Raw genomic sequence first — 8,909 nt, 5'->3', positions numbered from 1 at the left:
AGGAAATCAGAGAGAGCAGAGGTAGGAGAAGAACATATGTGATTTCTAGAGAATAATTGTTTGTTCAGTTTTTCGATACAAGGATCTTAACGGCGCGCGTCTTACTCAGTGCCATAGCCCAACACAGACACACGCAACCTTTACACGCTATTCTGGGCCAAGACGAAGCGGACTTTGGGCCTTCGGATGCGTTACATTTGCTCGGCCTCTTGCACACTGGTATTTTGCACGACAGAAACTATCGCTGGACTGTGAAAGTATCTTCCTCAGCTACTTGCTCGTCTTGGTCCAGCTTTCTTATCGAGACAGTGACAGTGGCTCATGGTTCATATGGCGGGCTGGTGACATTGTCCCCTTCTTAAAATTCGGCTTGCCCTCAAGCCGATACATGACATCAATTCCACCAGGATCCCAAATCAGGACAAAGAAATGTTCTGCAGCACCTTGGTCTGCTAGCAGCATCTTGAGCACTTTGATAGATTCCGTCAGTATAATCACAGATGAAAAACTAATTCCCGATGCATGAAGAGTCGATATATCCAATAAATCAAACTGCCAAAGCACACACTCTTGAACGCAATTGAACCATGGCCATAGAGATAGAGTATTGGCCATCTCGGCAGTCAAGAAGAGATTGCTTGAAATCATCTTCTCTATAGTTTCTTGAGCAAATTGCATTCCTCCTGGAGTGTACCCAATCATAGCTCCCTCAACAAGTGTCGCATACAACTCATTCTGTTTGTAAAGGTGTCTCTGCATCATCAATAGGATTGTTGGCTCCCAGCAAACAGTCCCTTGCCAAGTCTCTGTGAACTTGACTAATTCTAGCAATAACAGGGCAGTAATGAGTGCACAACAGAGAAGAGCTGTAATGGAATCACTATAGAATATTAGAAATGTCATCAATCTGTTAGTAAGCCACTTGGGCACCATTAAGCTATCCTTTTGCCAAACAAGTCCCGCAGTACCATCCCATTGCTTCATTCTCAAGACTATTTCCTCAGCTTTATCAAAAGCTCCTTTCAGAAGAATGTCTCTCAACATCTAATGATGAAGGCATGGTTGCTAACAACTTGTATCCTTTTGCTGCAGCCACAAAAACAATGTCTACACCAATGTTTCCAGTTATTGGTTCTCCCAAATTGGTCTTGTCCAGAGACACTAGTAAGTCCTTCTCTTTAGCATCATTAATTTTTCTTAATCCAATCCTATCCTTGGCACTTCGGTAGGGTCCCATGTACTCGAGCTTTGCAGCGATATTAGCCACACATTCATCAGCAACAATATTGAGATACACCATTGGTGTTTTTCCATTGAGCTCAGGGTGACCATTCTGTTGTGCAGCCCAAAGCAAAGATGCAATCAACAATACATTTGGTGGTGTACTAGTTGACACAATTGCATTATCAATAAGTGACTGGCCATGCTATCTTGAAGTGTTCTTAGCCGAAGCAGATGCAGCTAGGCTTGAACGGTTGTTTAGCTGAGAACACGACTTCTTTGCAAACATCACAAATTTTTTTTTCCCAAAACCAAACCAGTAGAGCCTAACTGTAGGACACCCCTTGGCAGCACATGAATAATCGCAGTAGTCTGAATACCAACTCTAAACTGATTGTTCACCTTAGCAGCAACCTTGGAGGAGAGCCCATGACCATTGGTAGTACCTTGGACGATCCATTGGTGATCGCCACTGAACGCGATGCGGTCTACGATCCCTTGTCCGACGACATGAGCCTGTGATGCCATAACGTTGTTAACAAGTGAGCAGATGGTGTGAGCAACATGAGTAGGTATTTGAGCCTGACAACTCATAGTCAACTCTAGGCCACCACCCAATGCAAGACCTGGAATGGCTGCAACAGAAGGTTGTTTGCCCTCTTCCATCATGTTTGACACAAGCTCAGTGGATACGTTCGGCATAAGCGATACATCCCCAGTCTGATGAACCCTTGTGAAAACTTTGATATCAAATCCTCCACATAACTTGCCCCCAGCACCTGCAATATTCAGCACGGCTACTAGATTGGGCTTGACAATGGGGTGCAGTGCCTGGCTGGGACATTTGGTTGAACATCCGAGGGGCGAGCTGTTGTTTCTGTTCGCCTTCGGCTTGATGATGGTGAAGGAGCAGCCGAGCTTGCGGTAGTTGGGGGCAGAGAAGAAGGTGACGAACTGGCAGTCGACAGAGAACTCGTATTCGTCCTCCACCACCTGGTGCGCTCTGCAAATGATGTCCAGGTCCTGCGCGCGGCGGCAGTCCGTCGCGACGTCGGCGCCGAAGGTGCAGGACACGTATTGATCCTTGTTGTTCGCCCACTCTCTGTCCTCCATGGAAGAAGGGTCGGACCAGAGCAGGTCACAGAGGAGACCCCGGTCGGCCACATCGCAGGGCCCGGATAGGCGGCAGATTTGGTCCAGGTTGGCCGCGACGGGGATAGTTAGCTGGTGATGCAGTGGACGAGGGCAAGGACCTCGGACGGCGTCTCTCGAGCTGTGACGCGGCGGCGAGGACACGGATGGCTCCTTGGCGATTTGCTGCAGGTCGAGGTCGTCATCCGAGCCCGTGGACACCACCCCCGCAACGTCGTCGTGGACGGGAGGCGGATGGCTTGCCTCGCGGTACGGCTCGTAGACGATGGGTAGAAGAGGCAGTGGGCTCATAGCGTCACGGTACGGCTCGTCCACCTCCTCAGCTTGCAGCTGCTACAGCCTGGCGAAGCGCAGGTCGAGTCGAGCATCCATCTCGTCATAGCCGGAGGGTTTGACGGTCACAAACACGGAGTCATCCACGGCTCCAGAGTTGGCGCGGGCCGGCGCGGTGTCGATGCTGGGCTCGTCGGTGGAGGCAACGGGGAGAACGAATCTCGTGGGGTTGTCTGACGGAGCGATGTCCTCGCCACAGAAGAATCCGCCCCAGTTGTCGACGACGACGGATGGCCTAGTGCGGTACTGCTCGCCATCGTCGAAGCACCCGCCCCAATTGTCTGCGATGACCGTGACCGGGGTGGGCGGCGCACTGGCGAACGCGTCGGAGGAGTGGTTGATGCTGAGCGAGGTGGGCGGGAGGTCAATGTACGTGGCGGACGAGAAGCGCCGGTCCCAGCGAATCTCTAGCTCGTCAAACCGCTGGTTGAACTCATCGAGGATGAGCTTGAAATCGAGAGACATGGTGTTGACAAATTGAAACCGAGGATCGAACGAATCTGATACCAATTGTTACAACTACGGTCTACTTGGGAACGGAGTAAGAAGGAAATCAGAGAGAGCAGAGGTAGGAAAGAACAGATGTGGTTTCTAGAGAATAATTGTTTGTTCAGTTTTTCGATACAAGGATCTTGACGGCGTGCGTACTTATTCAGCGCCACAGCCCAACACAGACACATGCAACCTTTACACGCTATTCTGGGCCAAGACGAAGCGGACTTTGGGCCTTCGGATGCGTTACATTTGCTCGGCCTCTTGTACACTGGTATTTTGCACGACAGAAACTATCGCTGGACTGTGAAAGTATCTTCCTCAGCTACTTGCTCGTCTTGGTCCAGCTTTCTTATCGAGACAGTGACAGTGGCTCATGGTTCAGATGGCGGGCTGCTGACACGGAGTTTTGTTCTTTTTTCTTTTCTTTTTCTTATTTTCTGTTTTACATTTCCATTTTAATTTGAAACTAGTAATTGGCTCGCGCCCAGCGCGAGTCGTCGAACGTTACATTTATACAGTTAGAAGAAGATTGTTGTTTTGGACATACACATATATAGAAACAGTAATATATATAGATTAATATGTACACATAGAAGTAAGTGGATATATACATGTACCAAATAATAAATTATTGGTCTCAATTACAACAAAATAATGATGTGTTCAAAAAAAAAGTTTGCAATGAATTTCTGAATCTACACAACTAAGAAGGATCAAATCAAATTTGTGATATTTATTTCCACGGGGAGTGGGAACAAAGAAATGCAATGATGTGTATGCACATATATGTATATGCAGAGACAACATTCAAAGTTGGAGATCAACGATGTTTCTTTTGTTTCATTTATTACATAGTTGCAATAAATACTAAAAGCATTGCATCTTTTGTTTTAATTTGGTAGTAAGACTGTAATTATTAAAATGATAAAAGCAGGTTATGTATGTCTAAAAGCTTCAGCCACATTTTGAATTTACAGATTAGAAAAATAAAATAGAATCTACCTGTTAGACTTTTTGAAGATTGTTCAAGCTGGCATTAACTCATCACTTATATATATATATATATATATATATATATATATATATATATATATATATAGTGTTGGTGGAATACTCCTTTCTGAATCCTGTCAAAACCAATTCAATAGGGCTTTTTTAAATTCCAAATCACCAAATAAAACTACAGTTGCCGAATTACACTAATATAAGGGCAGAACTGCAGAAGTAAGAATGGCAATTTCAGGAAAGTTACTTGCTTTCTTCAAAAAACTAAAAGCAGAACTGCAGACACGAATTGCAGTGTGCTTACCTTGCTTCACCAACAAAGTCATCTGTTGTATCCATTCCCTCCAAGAATCCAACAGGGCATAAAGGGTGTATGCAAATTCTCACATCCCATATATGACAACACGTTGATGAATGCTAAACTTGACCCACAACACCTGGACACAGAACCTACATATAGAAAGAACCAATTTTGGTCCTTTTATTCAATGCAAAGCAAAACTCAGAATAATAACCTCATATCATTGCCCTGATCACTGGAACATGTCTGACTGTACTAAAAACCCCTCAAAAGAACATATTGTATATATAAACAAAAAAGTTGATGATTAGTGATCAGAACACTGGATATCTATCAGGTTTAACAAAATCAGTGATATGTACACATGTACCTTACTGAAAAGAAATTCTAGAAGATAACAGTTAATAACACGTGCCCTCTACGCATTGTTTCTTAACCTTGAAACATAATGTTGTAACCATCAGCCTTAAAACTCTTATGGTATTCTCATCGTCCATGATTCTTATACAGGACAACAGGTAAACCTGATAATGGTCTAGAAACCACAGTGGAACCAGGCTAAACGTTTTGATGATTAGATATCAGCGCACCCCGCTCCATCCCCATTTTATTTTTCTACAAAACTAAACTAAACCATGCCACAAGCATTATTGAGATCGAACTAGTCCAAACCATTTCTTAAAACCAAGGTTCGAAACTGAAAGCATCTAGGCCCCTGGTTGGTTTTAGTGATTAATGACAACGTAATATTATATGTGACTAACGTGTGTTTTGCAGAGACAAATGGTAAGTTAGGTCGCATGACAGGTAAAAGTACTACAACGGTGAAAACAATCCAGGAGATAAGAACTCGAAGCGACGGCTAAAACGACGGAACAAAAGGTGAAGGTCTAAGGAGTCCGAGTGTCAAGGAGTTGTGGACACTCGCGATTTAGTTAGGTCTTTTATTCTCTTTTAGCCGTACTATAAAGAGGGGTTGTCGATGAGTAGTTTGACCAAGAGAGTTCTAGTGTAGTGTTGGTGCACAATCACACTCATATACAGTGCTAGGTGTCACTCTAGAACTCACACAAAAGTTAGAACGAAAACCGATTTGAAAATCAGCTGAAAACAAGATTTAGTGTTTCTGGCTTAGGGGCACCGGACTGTCCGGTGTGCACCGGACTGTCCGGTGCACCCTCTGCCAGGTGGGGCCAGGCTGGTCCACGGCAATGTTTTTACCTTCCCAGAAACCCGAGAGCGCAGAGTTTGAAGTTGAATTTTAGTGGCACACCGGACACCGCACCGGACTGTCCGGTGTGCACCGGACAGTGAACTGTTCACTGTCCGGTGCGCCATGAGTCCAACGGCTAGCTGTCAGAACTAGTCGTTGGAAGTGACCGTTGGCGCACCGGTGGCGCACCGTTGGCGCACCGGTGGCGCACCGGACTGTCCGGTGCGCCATCGCACAGCACATTGCCTGTAACGGCTAGTTGGTGGGTGAGGGCTATTTATACCCCCTCCACCCACCATATTCAATGTCTTGCACTCCACATTTATTCCAGCACCTTGGTAGAGTATTGCAAGCACCAAAAGCCTAGTGAGGAGATTAGAGAATCATAATCCGCGCTTGTTCCTTCATTAGCGCTAGTGAGAGCCACCTAGAGCACACACCACTTGCATTAGGCTTCTCTTGGTCAAGCGAAAGTCTATGGCTTGTTACTCTTGGTGATCGGCATCACCTAGACGGCTTGGTGGCGTTGGGAGCTCGGTGATCACCGTGAAGATCTTGTTGGTGACCCGACTCAAGTTTGTAAGCGGTCTCGAGGGATCCACCGCGCCGGAGTGGCAAAGGATCATCTCGTAGTGAGCACTTGGTTCTTGCGAGGACCAAGGGGGAGCGATACCCTTGCGCGGGTGCTCCAACGAGGACTAGTGGAGAGTGCCGACTCTTCGATACCTCGGGAAAAATTGGAGGAGTCTTCTAAACTTTGCTTTACATTCCGCACTTAATTCAAGCACTTTACATTGTGTATTTGTTTAGCAAGTATTTGAAGTATTATCTTAGCTTTGTTACATTTCTAGTTTTATATTCTTAGTGCTAGTTGTTGGGGTGAAGTTGGGCTCTTGTTTAGCTCCTGCTTAGGTTTTAATTAGTGTTGATTTTTAGAAAAGCCCAATTCACCCCCCCCCTCTTGGGCATCGTGATCCTTTCAATTGGTATCAGAGCCTTGTTGCTCATAGATTAGCTTAACCGCTAGAGTTATGATGTCCGGTGGGGATGGACCTCCTCCCGTTTTTTATGGTGACGATTTTCCTTATTGGAAAATTCGTATGGAAGCATACTTAGAGGCTATAGACATCGGTGTCTATAAAGCCGCCACACAAAGGTTCCCCGAACCTAGAGACGCCACAAATCTTGTAGGTGATGAGTTCAATTATGAGAAATGGAATGCTAAGGCCAAAAACACCCTTTTTAGAGGCCTTTGCAAAGATGTGTTCAATAGAGTAAGGAATCATAAAAATGCTCATGATTTGTGGATGGACATTTGTGCTCTACACGAAGGAACTAGAAGTGAACGTGAGGAAAGATATCACATAGCCATGCGAAAGTTAAATACTTTTGAAATGCTTACTAATGAAAATGCAAATGCTATGTACTCACGACTTAATATTCTTGTAGAGGAAGTCAATGGATTGGGGCTTACTCAAATCTCACAACCGGATCTTGTGAGGAAGATTCTCAGTGTCCTCCCAATAGACAAATATGGACACATTGTCACTGTGCTACATCAAATGGATCTTTCGGTTACCACACCTACACAAATTTTGGGAAAGATCAATGCCCATGAAATGTACATGCACATCAACGACAAAGAAGAATCATCTTCCAAAAGAAAGGATTTGGCTCTCAAAGCAAATCATGAAAGAAAAGGAAAAGCAAAAATACAAGTTGAGGAAGAATCCTCAAGTGATGATGACCTTGATGCAAACATTGCCTTGATGGTGAGAAAGACCACCAAGATGTTGAAGAAGCTAAATAGAGAAGGCATCAAATTTGATTCAAGGAAGAAGAAGTTCTTTTCCAACAAAAGAAAGCCCATTTCTGAGATGGACTGCTACAACTGTGGTGAGCTTGGTCATCTTGCTCATCAATGCAACAAGCCCAAGAAGAACAAGTTCAAGGGCAAGAAAGAAGATGACAGCGATGATGAAAAGAAGGAAAAGAAATTCTTCAAGAGAAAGGATGGGAAGCAAAAGAGGTTCCACAAGAAGAAGAATGGAAAAGCATATATTGTTGGCGACTGGCTCACCGACATCGAATCATCAAGTGGGTCTTCTTCAAGTGAAGAAGAGAATGACGAAAAAGTTGCCGCCATCGCCGGGGACTTCTCTTCACCACCACCATCGCCATCATCCACTTCTCACCTATGCCTCATGGCTAGAGGTGAACGGAAGGTACAAAATGATATTAATATTGATGATGATAGTGATAGTGATAGTGATGAAGAATTTGCCTCACCTTCATATGATGAGTTAGCTGACTTACTTAAAGAATATACTCAAATCATTAGAAAGTCAAAAGCTAAATGTGATAGGTTGAAAAATGAAAATGAATCTTTAAATGCCAAGTATGACATAGTTATAAAGGCTAGTGATGAAATAAAAGAAGAAAATAAAACTATTTCATCAACTGTAAATGAGCTCACAAACTCCCTAAAAGATGCTAAGGAAAAATATGACAAATTAAATGAAGCTAATAGGGAGTTGCAAAATAGACTAGTTAAGATCAAGGAAGACTATACTCAAATTAAATTTGATCATGACAATCTTCTTGTTGAAAATGAACTTTTATCTTGCAAAACACATGAGGCTATTAACCCTGTTGTTAAGCTTGATGTAGCAACCTCATGTGATGATTTGATTCAAGAAGAGCAAACTAGTCTACATGCTGAATTGACTGAAAAAGTTGAAGTCCTGACTTTAGACAACCAAAAATTGAAGAATTATTTGACTGATGCAACTACTAGAGGAAAAGTTGCTATTGAGAACAATGATTTCAACAATGAGTTGGCAGTGGATAATCAAAGGCTTAAGAATGAGGTCAAGAAACTAAAAAGTGAAAATGAACATCTTGCAACAAGTGTGCAAAAGTTCAACAAGGGTCAATACCTCCAAAATGAGCTGCTTATGAACACTGTTATGAAAAATAACAAGAGTGGTATTGGATACAATGCTTTTGTGCAAAAGAAAGCTATCACTCAATACAAGCCAAAGCAGACTCACAAGCCTATCAAATGCTTTGAGTGTGGAAATGAAGGTCATTTTGCCCACAACTGCAAAGCTAAACCACCAACTCCCTTGCCTAAGCACTCAAGACCATTTGCTTTCAATGCTCACTATGTTCTAAGAAAGGTTGCAA

The 8,909-nt window shown here is 43.8% G+C and overlaps 1 pseudogene; it reads right to left on the bottom strand.

Annotated features, from left to right (window-relative positions):
* Positions 1–270: 270 nt before the first annotated feature.
* On the bottom strand, positions 271–1,510 carry LOC103653857 (uncharacterized; annotated as a pseudogene).
* Between the last annotated feature and the right edge of the window lie 7,399 nt (positions 1,511–8,909).

Source organism: Zea mays, chromosome 4, assembly GCF_902167145.1.
Source record: "Zea mays cultivar B73 chromosome 4, Zm-B73-REFERENCE-NAM-5.0, whole genome shotgun sequence".
In the NCBI taxonomy this organism is placed as follows: Eukaryota; Viridiplantae; Streptophyta; class Magnoliopsida; order Poales; family Poaceae; genus Zea; species Zea mays.
This window is presented reverse-complemented; position numbering and strand designations above follow the sequence as displayed.